Raw genomic sequence first — 14,036 nt, forward strand, 5'->3', positions numbered from 1 at the left:
AAATAAAGTCTGACACTGTTTCCACTGTTTCTCTCTCTATTTCCCATGAAGTGATGGGACCAGATGCCATGATCTTCGTTTTTGGAATGTTGAGCTTTAAGCCAACTTTTTCACTTTCCACTTTCACTTTCATCAAAAGGTTTTTAGTTCCTCTTCACTTTCTGCCATAAGGGTGGTATCATCTGCATGTCTGAGGTTATTGATATTTCTCCTGGCAATCTTGATTCCAGCTTGTGTTTCTTCCAGTCCAGCGTTTCTCATGATGTACTCTGCATATAAGTTAAATAAGCAGGGTGACAATATACAGCCTTGACGTACTCCTTTTCCTATTTGGAACCAGTCTGTTGTTCCATGTCCAGTTCTAATTGTTGCTTCCTGACCTGCATACAGATTTCTCAAGAGGCAGGTCAGGTGGTCTGGTATTCCCATCTCTTTCAGAATTTCTCCACAGTTTATTGTGATCCTCACAGTCAAAGGCTTTGGCATAGTCAATAAAGCAGAAATAGATGTTTTTCTGGAACTCTCTTGCTTTTTCCATGACCCAGCGGATGTTGGCAATTGATCTCTGGTTCCTCTGCCTTTTCTAAAACCAGCTTGAACATCAGGAAGTTCATGGCTCACAAATTGCTGAAGCCTGGCTTGGAGAATTTTGAGCATTAGTTTACTCATTGCAAAAGTTAATTTCTACTTATGTTCTTATGAATATGCATAAAATTTTATGTAACCATCAAGTAAATTCTATAAATCCCCATGTCTCGTGGAATAGTAATAAATGTCCATAATTAGCAGTGTTAAATAGCACCCTTCCCACATTTAGAAAGGTAAAAATTAAAGAAGACATAATGTAAGATTTTAGCTATTCTATTTGACAGAGCTTTTTTTTTTTTTATAAGAAAACTTTTTTACACAAAAAATGCAAGTCTCTGGACATGCATTTATAATTCTTCTTTGGTTCTGAAAAATGTCTCTTTGAAGAACCACACTGATTTGGGGTCTGGGTGTTGTGTGTCAGTCACAGTGAGGTAGGGTGCCTTAGATTACCAGCATCAGATTTTAAGTTTACACAAAGTGCTTATCATATGTTTCAAAATGTCTGCCATATGTTTCCAGGTAGGAGAGTTTAGAACTGAAGAGAGAAAGGAAGGGGTGAAGTCAAGAGAAATAATGGTAAACTCATTCTGCATTCCCTAATGGTGCCGTTCCTGTAGACCTCATTTTTTTAGTATCCTGTCTGCCACACAAGGGCCAACCCTAAGTGTTGCACCAAATCCTTGGGCATTAATTGTGTGTGTACAACCAACTTCTTAGACTTACCTTAACACCAGACTCAAAAGAAGTTCAGCAGTTACCATGGAGTTAAGGTTATATGTGTACCTCTATCAACACTATCTGTTCTGATGATATTTATCTTCTAAAAATTCCTTCATTTAATTATTAGCGTAATGTCTTGTAGGGCTTCCCAGGTTGGGCCAGTGGTTAAAAAGAAAAGAAAAAGGGGTGATTTTGGAATCAGAGAGTTCATTCTCAGGTAGGTTGATAAGAAGCCTGGGGTTCCCCAAGGGGAAAAAGGGGTCTAGAGCTCTTGAGGAGAAGAAAAGGACACACTTTTTTTTTGTTCCTACATTCCTTTGCTTAGTCACAAAAAACTTTTTTTTTTTCTTTAAGCCCAGAGCTAATGATTATACAACAAAACAACTCATCTTGCTCAGGCATATGTTTTTCCTTAAATTGTATACATTAAACTTTATATATTGACTCTACTTGTATTTAGAAAGAGTTGGAGTCCAAAATTCATGTAAATGTTGCTTCATTAGCTTCATTATACAGTGTATCAGCTCCTTAAAATTTCCACTAAGCATATAAAAAATTACTGGAATTAAAGAATCACCTGCCAATGAAGGAAACATAAAGAGACATGGATTCAGTCCCTGATTCAGGAAGATCCCCTGGAGGAGGGAAGAGCAACCCACTCCAGTGTTCTTTCCTGGAGAATCCGATGGCCAGAGGAGCCTAGACGGGTAAGGTCTATGGAGTTGCAAAGAGTCAGACACAAGTGAAGCAACTCAACATGCAGGCATGTAATGCATTTTAATTATTATATTCTTTCTAATATCACTTGCCCCCGAATTCAATGACCACATTGAGAGAGAGAGAGAGAGAGAGAGAGAGAGAGAGAGAGAGGGAACTAGTGGAAGAAAGAGAGGTTTCTACAGAATAAAATCATGATATATACATATCAAAGTTTATAATTGACTATACTTGTATTTAGAAACAGATAAAGAGTCCACATTTCATGCAGAGATTGCTTCATTAGCTTCATTACATAGTGTTATCAGCTTCTTACAATAATTTCCACTATGTTTGTAAAAAAAATTATTGGAATAAATTGGATAACTTGTGATAACTTAAGATATGGACGAATAACTTAAGAGTTTTCACAGCTTTATTTTAATGCATCTTTCTATGTTAGATATTGGCAAATATTTCCTAATTTAGCTTTAGTGATCAATATTTGATTCTAAGATTAAATGTCTTCATATTATTTTTTCTTTTATATGGATTAAAACAAGTATATACAGATTTTGTTATAACAAAGTCCCCACATTTTGAAAACTTTTTTTTTAAATGCTTTTCATGCTCACCAGCAATGACAACACTGTCTTTTGACAGTGTGGCAATTGCATCACCAGGATATTTAATTCAGAGAGGTACCTGAATGATGATGTGGAAGAACTGTTATTGAAAGATTTTTCTTACCGAAATTTCCTAAGAGGAGGCTGTACACCATGGCATGGAGAGGGCTCACTATGGTATGCAGAGACACATGGGTATGGTCAGGAAGCAAAGAGGAGAAACAAAGGATACCCCAGGCCAGAGTCTTTGCAAGAATGGCAGGATAGGGCAGAAGAAATGGCTTACAATTTGATAATTTGAATAATGTAGGTGGGCTCTGAGCTATATGGGTGGTCTTCAGTTTGTCTCAGAGGTGGACCTGGGTGATTTAGGACAGGGGAAATAATGGCTTGGTATGCGAGAATGAGATAAAAGAATGGTTACGATTATGGACCCTGGATGGCACAGGGAATGTAAATAATTTTGACAATCAGTTTGGCGCTGTAATTAATGAATGCCAAGCGGTGGCTGCGAAGGCGCAGGAACAGAGCAGCTGAGAAGAGCTACTCCACGTCCAAGGTCAGAGGCAGAGGCCAAGAGGAGCTACGCCACATCCAAGGTCGGGGCAGTGGCGGAGAGGAGTTATCCCATGTCCAAGGTAAGGAGCAGCGGCTGTACTTTGCTGGAGCAGCTGTGAAGAGATACCCCACATCCAAGATAAGAGAAAAACCCAAGTAAGACTGTAGGTGCTGAGAGAGGGCATCAGAGAGCAGACAGACTGAAACACAATCACAGACAACTAGCCAATATGATCACACGGACCACAGCCTTTCACTCAATGAAAGTAAGCCATGCTGTGTGGGGCCTTCAAGATGGATGGGTCATGTTGGAGAGGTCAGCCAGAATGTAGTCCACTGGAGAAGGGAATGGCAAACCACTTCAGTATTCTTGCCTTGAGAACCCCATGAACCATATGAAAAGGCAAAAAGATAGGACACTGAAAGATGAACTCCCCAGGTCAGTAAGTGCCCAATATACTACTAGAGATCAGTGGAGAAATAAGTCCAGAAAGAATGAAGGGATGGAGCCAAAGCAAAAACAACACACACTTGAGGATGTGACTGGTGATAGAAGCAAGGTCTAATGCTGTAAAGAGCAATATTGCATAGGAACCTGGCTGTTAGCTCAAAGTTAGGTCCATGAATCAAGGCAAACTGGAAGTGGTCAAAAAGGAGATGGCAAGAGTGAACATTGACATTCTAGGAATCAGTGAACATAAATGGACTGGAATGGGTGAATTTAACTTAGATGACCATTATATCTACTACTGCGGGCAGGAATTCCTTAGAAGAAATGGAGTAGACATCATAGTCAACAAAAGAATCCGAAATGCAGTACATGGATGCAATCTCAAAAATGACAGAATGATCTCTATTCGTTTCCAAGGCAAACCATTCAATATCACAGTAATCCAAGTCTATGTCCTGACCAGTAATGCTGAAGAAGCTGAAGTTGAACAGTTCTATGAAGACCTACAAGAACTGCTAGAACTAACACCACAAAAAGATGTCGTTTTCATTACAGGGGACTAGAATGCAAAAGTAGGAAGTCAAGAAATACCTGGAATAACAAGCAAATTTGGCCTTGGAGTACAGAATGAAGCAGGGCATAGGCTAATAGAGTTCTGCCAAGAGAACGCACTGGTCATAGCAAACACCCTCTTCCAAAAACACAAGAGAAGACTATAAATGGACATTACCAGATGGTCAACACCAAAATCAGATTAATTATATTCTTTGCAGCCAAAGAGAGAGAAGCTCTATACAGTCAGCAAAAACAAGCCTGGGAGCTGACTGTGGCTCAGATCATGAACTCCTTATTGCCACAGGATAATGATACTAGGAGCCAAAAGCTCAGAGCTTTTCATAGTCACAGAGAGTTATAAAGCAGAAAAGTTTGGGCTACCTGAAAACATCTAGTACAAAATACCTTAGAGATGGTGACACATGGGTCTTCCCAGGTGGCACAATGGTGAAGAATCCTCCTGCCACTGTAGGAGACACAGGAATCACAGGTTTGATCCCTGGGTCAGAAAGATCGCCTGGAGTAGGAAATCGCAGTCTGCTCCAGCATTCTTGTCTATATAATCCCATGGCTGGAGGAACCTGGTGGGCTACAGTCTATGGGGTCTCAAAAGAGTCAGATAGTAATAAGCACACAGCACAGTGACATTGAGAATCAAGTCCAAAAAGCTAGAGATATATATTAAAATTTTTAGATTAAGTACTTTAAGGATAGTAAGGATATATATATATATAACAAAAACATAAAGAGAAAATCTGCAATTTAAACAACATGTACTAGATTGTTAAAATGCTAAATGTCTTAACACTAAGACATGTTACCCACCCCAAAACCAATATTTTGATAAAATTATATAATAGCTTTTTCCTCTAAATTATTCTCAGTGGGAGAAATGTCATGATAACAAAGTAGAATGTATGTGAGATGGATGATATTACTGTGGCCACCTTTTGAAAATGCAATATGGCATATATGTGTGCTAAGTCACTTCAGTCGTGTCCGACTCTATGTGACCCTATGGAGTGCAGCCTGCCAGGCTCCTCCAAGTAAGAATACTGGAGCGGGTTGCCATGCCCTTCTCCAGGGGATCTTTCTGACCCAGGGATCAAACCCATGTCTCTTGTGTCTCCTGCCCTGGCAGGGGGTCCTTTATCACTCGCACCACCATACAGAGTAAAGTTAATCAATCAGTCATATCTGACTCTTCACAACCCTATGGACTGTAGCTCGCCAGGCTCCCCCAACCATGGAATTCTTCAAGCAAGAATACTGGTGTGGGTTGCAATTCCCTTCTCCAGAGTATCTTCCAGGCCCAGGAATTAAAACCAGGTTTCCTGCACTGCAGGGACAACAGAGGACAAGATGGTTGGATGGCATGACTGACTCAGTAGACATGAGTTTGAGCAAGCTTTGGGAAATGGTGAAGAATAGAAAAGCCTGGCATGCTGCAGTCCATGGGGTTGCAAAGAGTTGGACACAACTGAGCGACTGAACAACAGCTCTTTCATTGCAGGCAAATTCTTTACCATATGAGTCACCAGGGAAACCAGATAGAGCAAAGCCACACTATAATAGGCAATATAGGCAATATTTTTTGAGATATCTCTCAAAAAATATTTTAGACACCAGTAGACTATGAGTTTCCAGATGGACTCTGCATGGATTGAAACTAGGTATATTAAACAGAGTAGTTTCTAACCAGTCATAACATAAAATCAGGCTTGTCAACAGAAATCCATCATCAAGTGAGATTCCTGTGTTTAGGAAAAGGTTTGAATACTTTTCCAATGAAAGAATCATTTGTATCAGCCGAGGACCCACATTTTGTGATGGTTTATTTGTAGACTTTGCTTAGCTATGGCACTCAGTTGTTTAATTGAGCACTAATCTCAGTTTTGTGGTGGAGGGGTTTTGTATGTGTGTATACCCCCCACAATCAGTTGACTTTAAATAGGATTACCTTAGATAATGTGGGTGGGCCTCATTCAATTGGCTGAAAAGCCTTAGGAGCAAAAATTGACCTTGGAAAAAAGAGTTAAGAAATGGGCTCACATGATTGTTGGGACTGGTAAATTTGAAATCTTCTATAGCAGGCTGGCAGGTACAGAGCTTGGGTAGCCTCAAGTTTGCAGAATTTCTTTTCCAGAAAATTCAACTTTTGCTTTCAAAGCTTTTCTTTTAACTGATTAGATTGGTTATATTTCTCTGGAGAATCCAAACTTATGCACATTTCCACTGTCCCAACTTTTGCAGTTCCTGTATTAAACAATGAGGAAGAAATGGTTAGATAGCTATTGATCCTCTCCTTTTACTATGGGATCACTTCTGGAATAAAAAGGAGATAGCTTAATTAATCTCCTTGTATACATACAAACAACAGAATTCCTGGCAAACAAGCGAATATCATTTCCTCAAGGAAGGATCCTAATCTATGGAATAAAAGTTCTCAGCAGATTGAATCTCATTTGCCTACATTTACTTATATTAAACAAATTTAGAAAGAAATAATTTATGGGATATAGCTCCCTGAAAAATCTTCTTTAAGCTATTGTTGCTTTGTTGCTAAATAATGCCAGATGCCTTAATGACTTCATGGCTGTAGCCTGCCAGACTCCTCCTTCCATGGGATTTCCCAGGCAAGAATACTGGACTGGGTTGCCATTTCATAGTCCAGGGAATCTTCCTGACCCAGGGATTGAATCCCTATCTCCTGCATCACCTGCATTGTCAGGGGGATTCTTTACCAATGAGCCACTGGGGAAGCCACCTTTAAGTTGTCAGCCAGTTCAGTTGCTCAGTCATGTCTAACACTTCGTGACCCCATGGACTGCAACACACCAGGCCTCCTTGTCCATCAGCAACTCCAGGAGCTTACTCAAACTCATGTCCATTGAGTCATTGATGATATCCAACCATCTCATTCTCTGTCATCCCCTTCTCCACCTGACTTCAAACTTTCCCAACAGCAGGGTCTTTTCAGCTGAGTCAGTTCTTCATATCAGATGGCTAAAGTCCTGGAGTTTCAGCTTCAGCATCAGTCCTTCCAATGAATATTCAGGACTGATTTCCTTCAGGATGAACTGGTTGGATCTCCATGCAGTGCAAAGGACTCTTGAGTCTTCTCCAATACCACAGCTCAAAAGCATCAATTCTTCAGCACTCAGCTTTCTTTCAACTCTCAGATTATGATTACTGGAAAAACCGTAGATTTGACTAGATGGACCTTTGCTGGCAAAGTAATGTTTCTGTTCTTTAATATGTTGTCTAGGTTGGTCACAAATTTTCTTCCAAGGAGTGTCTTTTAATTTCATGGCTGCAATCACCATCTGCAGTGATTTTGGAGCCCCAAAAATAAAGACAGTCACTGTTTCCACAGTTTCCCCATCTATTTGCCATGAAGTGACGGGACCAGATGCAATGATCTTAGTTTTCTGAATGTTGAGCTTTAACCCAAACTTTTCACTCTCCTCCTTCACTATCGTCAAGAGGTTCTTTAGTTCTTCACTTACTGCCACAAGGGTGGTGTCATCTCCATATCTGAGGTTATTGATATTTCGCTTGCCAATCTTGATTCCAGCGTGTGCTTCATCCAGCCCAGCATTTCTCATGATGAAGCCTGTATGTAAGTTAAATAAGCAGGGTGACAATATACAGCCTTGATGTACTCCTTTTCCTATTTGGAACCAGTCTGTTGTTCCATGTCCAGTTCTAACTGTTGCTTCCTGACCTGCATACAGATTTCTCAAGAGGTAGGTCAAGTGGTCTGGTATTCCCATCTCTTTCAGAATTTTCCAGTTTATTGTGATCCACACAGTCAAAGGCTTTGGCATAGTCAATAAAGCAGAAATAGACATTTTTCTGGAACTCTCTTGCTTTTTCGATGATCCAAGGACGTTGGTAATTTGATCTCTGATTCTTCTGCCATTTCTAAATGTAGCTTGAACATCTGGAAGTTCACAATTCACATATTGTTGAAGCCTGGCTTGGAGAATGTTAAACATTACTTTACTAGCTAGTGAGATGAGCGCAATTGTGTGGTAGTTTGAGCATTCTTTGGCATTGTCTTTCTTTGGGACTGGAATGAAAACTGACCTTTTCCAGGCCTGTAGCCACTGCTGAGTTTTCCAAATTTGCTGGCATATTGAATGCAGCACTTTCATAGCATCATGTTTCAGGATTTGAAATAGCTCAACTGGAATTCCATCACCCCACTAGCTTTGTTTGTAGTGATGTTTCCTAAGATCCACTTGACTTCACATTCCATGATGTTTGGCTCTTGGTGAGTGATCTCACCATCATGATTGTCTGGGTCGTGAATATCTTTTTTGGATAGTTCTTCTGGTATCTTGACACCTCTTGTTAATATCTTCGTCTTTTGTTAGATCCATACCATTTCTGTCCTTTATTGTGCCCATATTTGCATGAAATTTCCCTTGGTTTCTCTAATTTTCTTGAAGAGATCTCTAGACTTTCCCATTCTGTTGTTTTCCTCTATTTCTTTGCCTTGATCATTGAGGAAGGCTTTCTTATCTCCCCTTGCTATTCTTTGGAACTCTGCATTCAGATGCTTATATCTTTCCTTTTCTCCTTTGCTTTTCACTTCTCTTCTTTGCACAGCTATTTTATAAGGCCTCCTCAGACAACCATTTTGCCTTTTAGCATTTCTTTTTCTTGAGGATGGTCTTGCTCCTTATCTCCTATGTCATGAATCTCTGTCCATAGTTCTTCAAGCACTCTATATATCATATCTAATCCCTTGAATCTACTTGACACTTCTACTGTATAATCTGGAGAAGGCAATGGCAACCCACTCCAGTACTCTTGCCTGAGAAATCCCATGGATGGAGGAGCTTGGTAGGCTGCAGTCCATGGGGTCATGAAGAGATGGACAGGACTGACCAACTTCACTTTCAGTTTTCACTTTCATGCACTGGAGAAGGAAATGGCAACCCACTCCAGTATGCTTGCCTGGAGAATTCCAGGGACAGGAGCCTGGTGGGCTGCTGTCTATGGGGTCACACAGAGTCAGACACGACTGACGTGACTTAGCAACTGCATAATCAGAAGGAATTTGATTTAGGTCATACCTGAATGGTCTAGTGGTTTTCCCTACTTTATTCAATTTAAGTCTGAATTTGGTAATTGGGAGTTCATGATCTGAGCCACAGTCAGCTCCTGGTCTTGTTTTTGCTGAGTGTATAGTGCTTCTCCATATTTGGCTGCAAAGAATCTAATCAATCTGATTTCGGTGTTGACCATCTGGTGATGTCCATGTTCAGAGTCTTCTCTTGTGTTGTTGGAAAAGACTGTTTGCTATGACCAGTGTGTTCTCTTGGCTAAACTCTATTATCCTTTATTCTGCTTCATTCTCTACTCAAAGGCCAAATTTGCCTATTACTCCAGGTATTTCTTCACTCCCTACATTGCATATGACCAATCTAAACAGCATGTTAAATTACAGAGACATTACTTTACCAACAAAGGCCAGTCTAGTCAAAACTATGGGTTTCCAGTAGTTATGTATGGATATGAGAGTTGGACTATTAAGAAATCCGAGTGCCGATGTATTGATGCTTTTGAACTGTGGTGTTGGAGAAGACTCTTGAGAGTCCCTTGGACTGCAAGGAGATCCAACTAGTCCATCCTAGAGGAAATCAGTCCTGGGTGTTCATTGGAAGGACTGATGCTGAAGCTGAAATTCCAATACTTTGGCTGCCTGATGTGAAGAGCTGACTCATTTGAAAAGAACCTGTTTCTGGGAAAGATTGAAGGCAGGAGAATAAGGGAATGACAGAGAATGAGATTATTGGATGACATCACCAACTCAATGGACATGAGTTTGAGTAAATTCTGGGAGTTTGTTATGGGCAGGGAGGCCTGGAGTGCTGCAGTCCATAGGGTCGCAAAGAGTTGGACACAACTGAGTGACTGAACTGAACTTATTTGAATGACAGAAAACATATAGGAACTAAAGAACCTCTTGATGAGGGTGAGAATGAAAAATTAAAAAGCTCAAAATCTAAGATCATGGCATCAGGTCCCATCACTTCATGGCAAATAGCTGGGGAAACAATCGAAACAATGGAAGATTTTATTTTCTTGGGCTCCAAAATCATTGTGGACAGTGACTGTAGCCATAAAATTAAACAACACTTGTTCCTTAGAAGAAAAGCTATGACAAGCCTAGGCAGGGTATTAAAAAGCAAAACATTACTTTGCCACAAAGGTCCATATAGTCAAAGCTATGGTTTTTCCAGTAGTCAGGTAACAACGCAAGATTTGGACCATAAAGAAGTCTGGGTGCTTAAGAATTGATGCTTTCAAAGTGTGGTGCTGGAGAAGACTCTTGAGAGTTCTTTGGACAGCAACAGGATCAAACCAGTTAATCCTCAAGGAAACCATCCCTGATAATTCATTGCAAGGACTGATACTGATCTGAAGCTTCAATACTTTGGCCACCTGATGCAAAAAGTCAACACTGATGTTGAGAAAGATTGAGGGCAAGAGGAAAAGGAGGCAATAGAGGATGAGACATTGGAAGGCATCAATGACTCAATGAACATTAGTCTGAGCAAATTCTGGGAGAGAGTGAAAGACAGGGAAGCCAGGCATGCCACAGTCCATGAGGGTCACAAAGAGTGGGACGCAATTTAATGACTAAACAACAACAATAAATACAAAGTGATATACTTAAGATATCAGTGAATCATAGTTATATTTTCATTTACTTATATTTATCTACCAAGTCTTTTTAAGAAAACTACTGTCACAAAGACAGACATATAGATCAATGGAACAAAATAGAAAGCCCAGAGATAAATCCACACACATATGGACACCTTATCTTTGACAAAGGAGGCAAGAATATACAATGGAGTAAAGACAATCTCTTTAACAAGTGGTGCTGGGAAAACTGGTCAACCACTTGTAAAAGAATGAAACTAGATCACTTTCTAACACCGCACACAACAATAAACTCAAAATGGATTAAAGATCTAAATGTAAGATCAGAAACTATAAAACTCCTAGAGGAGAACATAGGCAAAACACTCTCAGACATAAATCACAGCAGGATCCTCTATGATCCACCTCCCAGAATTCTGGAAATAAAAGCAAAAATAAACAAATGGGATCTAATTAAAATTAAAAGCTTCTGCACAACAAAGGAAAATATAAGCAAGGTGACAAGACAGCCTTCTGAATGGGAGAAAATAATAGCAAATGAAGCAACTGACAAACAACTAATCTCAAAAATATACAAGCAACTTATGCAGCTCAATTCCAGAAAAATAAACGACCCAATCAAAAAATGGGCCAAAGAACTAAATAGACATTTCTCCAAAGAAGACATACGGATGGCTAACAAACACATGAAAAGATGCTCAACATCACTCATTATTAGAGAAATGCAAATCAAAACCACAATGAGGTACCACTTCACACCAGTCAGAATGGCTGCGATCCAAAAATCTGCAAGCAATAAATGCTGGAGAGGGTGTGGAGAAAAGGGAACCCTCCTACACTGTTGGTGGGAATGCAAACTAGTACAGCCACTATGGAGAACAGTGTGGAGATTCCTTAAAAAATTGCAAATAGAACTACCTTATGACCCAGCAATCCCACTGCTGAGCATACACACCGAGGAAACCAGAATTGAAAGAGACGCATGTACCCCAATGTTCATCGCAGCACTGTTTATAATAGCCAGGACATGGAAACAACCTAGATGTCCATCAGCAGATGAATGGATAAGAAAGCTGTGGTACATATACACAATGGAGTATTACTCAGCCGTTAAAAAGAATTCATTTGAATCAGTTCTGATGAGATGGATGAAACTGGAGCCGATTATACAGAGTGAAGTAAGCCAGAAAGAAAAACACCAATACAGTATACTAACACATATATATGGAATTTAGGAAGATGGCAATGACGACCCTGTATGCAAGACAGGGAAAGAGACACAGATGTGTATAACGGACTTTTGGACTCAGAGGGAGAGGGAGAGGGTGGGATGATTTGGGAGAATGACATTCTAACATGTATACTATCATGTGAATTGAATCGCCAGTCTATGTCTGACGCAGGATGCAGCATGCTTGGGGCTGGTGCATGGGGATGACCCAGAAAGTTGTTATGGGGAGGGAGGTGGGAGGGGGGTTCATGTTTGGGAATGCATGGAAGAATTAAAGATTTTAAAATTTAAAAAATAAAAAACTAAAATTAAAAAAAAAAGAAAACTATTAACTACCTGTTATATTGTCATAGTATACTGATTGATAGTATATTTTCTCATTTTTGTAAAGACCTTTGGGAACACTGTGTCAGGCTAATTGATGAATTTAGTGAGACACTTACTTTTCTTCCAAATGCTTATTTGTAGGTATACTAATATATCGAAAAGTTTTAATTATATCAAGGTCAGAACTTCCTAAATCACAGAAGTATTTAAAATCTGAAGTATTTTAAAACTTTTCAGTCGTAAAACAGATTGTTAGAAAGGAAGAATAATCCTGTCTTTACATATGATAGCACTCCAGTCTACAGAGAAAGTTCCAAAGAATCTACAAAAATAAGCAAAACCTACTAGAACTAATTGTTGAGATTAATAAGGAAAAAAATAAAAGGCAAAAGACACAAAAAAGTAAGCATGTTTCTATTTACTAAAATCCAAAATATGTTCATTGAAATGAAATTCAGGAATTAATTCAGACAGTTGGCCACCTTAGATAGACAAATAGGTAAATGGAAAAAATTGAGTGCCTAGATCCAGAAATAAAACCACACAGAATGCAAAAGTAGGAAGTCAAGAAACATCTGGAGTAACAGGCAAATTTGGCCTTGGAATGCGGAATGAAGCAGGGCAAAGACTAATAGAGATTTGCCAAGAAAATGCACTGGTCATAGCAAACACCCTCTTCCAACAACACAAGAGAAGACTGTGAACATGGACATCACCAGATGGTCAACACCGAAATCAGACTGATTATATTTTTGCAGCCAAAAATGGAGAAGCTCTATACAGTCAACAAAAACAAGATCAGGAGCTGACTGTGGCTCAGATCATGAACTCCTTATTGTCAAATTCAAACTTAAATTGAAGAAAGTAGGGAAAACCGCTAGACCATTCAGGTATGACCTAAATCAAATCCTTTATGATTATACAGTGGAAGTGAGAAATAGATTTAAGGGTCTAGATCTGATAGATGGAGTGCCTGATGAACTATGGAATGAGGTTCGTGACATTGTACAGGAGACAGAGATCAAGACCATCCCCATGGAAAACAAATGCCAAAAACCAAAATGTCTGTCTGGGGAGGCCTTACAAATTGCTGTGAAAAGAAGAGAGGTGAAAAGCAAAGGAGAAAAGGAAAGATATAAGCATCTGAATACAGAGTTCCAAAGAATAGCAAGAAGAGATAAGAAAGCCTTCTTCAGCGATCAATGCAAAGAAATAGAGGAAAACAACAGAATGGGAAAGTCTAGAGATCTCTTCAAGAAAATTAGAGATACCAAGGGAACATTTCATGCAAAGATGGGCTAAATAAAGGACAGAAATGGTATGCACCTAACAGAAGCAGAAGATATTAAGAAGAGGTGGCAAGAATACATGGAAGAACTGTACAAAAAAGATCTTGATGACCCAGATAATCATGATGATGTGATCACTAATCTAGAGCCAGACATCTTGGAATGTGAAGTCAAGTGGGCCTTAGAAAGAATCTCTACAAACAAAGCTAGTGGAGGTGATGGAATTCCAGTTGAGCTGTTTCAAATCCTGAAATATGATGCTGTGAAAGTGCTGCACTCAATATGCCAGCAAGTTTGGAAAACTCAGC

The 14,036-nt window shown here is 39.5% G+C and overlaps 1 pseudogene; it reads left to right on the forward strand.

Annotated features, from left to right (window-relative positions):
• The first annotated feature begins 1,442 nt into the window (after window positions 1-1,442).
• LOC138446795 (E3 ubiquitin-protein ligase Hakai-like) overlaps window positions 1,443-14,036 on the forward strand; it is a 46,845-nt pseudogene continuing 34,251 nt past the window's right edge.

The sequence above is a fragment of the Ovis canadensis genome, chromosome 10, assembly GCF_042477335.2.
Source record: "Ovis canadensis isolate MfBH-ARS-UI-01 breed Bighorn chromosome 10, ARS-UI_OviCan_v2, whole genome shotgun sequence".
Classification (NCBI taxonomy): Eukaryota; Metazoa; Chordata; class Mammalia; order Artiodactyla; family Bovidae; genus Ovis; species Ovis canadensis.